We start from the raw sequence: 528 nt of genomic DNA on the forward strand, positions 1-528 counted from the left end.
TTATTGGTAAAAAATGTATACTGATGTAAAATATAATGGCAGTATGTAGCTTTGACATGCAATTTACATTTGTTTGGGCTAGGTGGGAAGGTAGTGCTCACGATACAAGAATATTTTATGAGGCGATTGGAAATACAAATGTACAATTTCTGCAGCCTCCTGAAGATATTCATTAAAAAAAAACATATGGTTGTTATTCAGCTAGTCAAATTTGTTTTTCTATGAAGTATTTTGTAAGCGTTAAACAATTAGTACATTTATACAGGGAAGTATTATCTCGTTGATTCGGGATATCCAAATGAGTACAGTTACTTGGGTCCATATAGAAGGGAGAGATATCATCTTCTAGAATTTCATCGATGAAGACAACCATGAAGTCGGGAGGAACTATTCAACCGAGTGCATTCATCATTACGATGTGTAATCGAACGTACATTTGGAGTTTGGAAGAAAAGATGGAGAATCTTTCAAATCATGCCTGAGTTTCCTTATAAATCACACGATAAAATTGTTGTCGCATCAATGGCG

This window comes from Populus euphratica, unplaced genomic scaffold (genome assembly GCF_000495115.2).
Source record: "Populus euphratica unplaced genomic scaffold, PopEup_1.0 scaffold557.1, whole genome shotgun sequence".
Taxonomy (NCBI): domain Eukaryota; kingdom Viridiplantae; phylum Streptophyta; class Magnoliopsida; order Malpighiales; family Salicaceae; genus Populus; species Populus euphratica.